The following is a 479-nucleotide window of genomic DNA, read 5'->3' on the forward strand; positions in this document are numbered from 1 at the left end:
TCCCCACAGCCCCACACAGGCACCGCGGTGTTCTCCGTATCCCCACAGCCCCACACAGGCACCGCGGTGTTCTCCGTGTCCCCGCAGCCCCACACAGACATTACTGTGTCCCCACAGCAGCCTGAGCTGCACAAATCCCCACAGACTTGAGGCTCGCAGTATTTGTTTTCCACCAAGCAGTTCTTCTTGCACCTCAGTGCAGCTAAAAGTCTTAATCGAAAAGTGATATTGCTGATACGTTTCATCCAAGTCACTAATTATTACACATATCATGATATCGTGGTATACTGCTATGAAGATTACCTGGGGCAAGCTGAGGACTTCAGGAGCTGCTCTTAGGGATGAGTCAGTGAAGGCATCGTGTGCTCAATGGTTTAATTTTTGGTGATTTTCACATCTGATTGAGACTTCATTTACATGTATTTTGTGTATTTGTGGTCGATGGGTGTTTTCAAGGTGTGTTTTTTCTTCTCAATTAG

This window comes from Parus major, chromosome 12, assembly GCF_001522545.3.
Source record: "Parus major isolate Abel chromosome 12, Parus_major1.1, whole genome shotgun sequence".
In the NCBI taxonomy this organism is placed as follows: Eukaryota; Metazoa; Chordata; class Aves; order Passeriformes; family Paridae; genus Parus; species Parus major.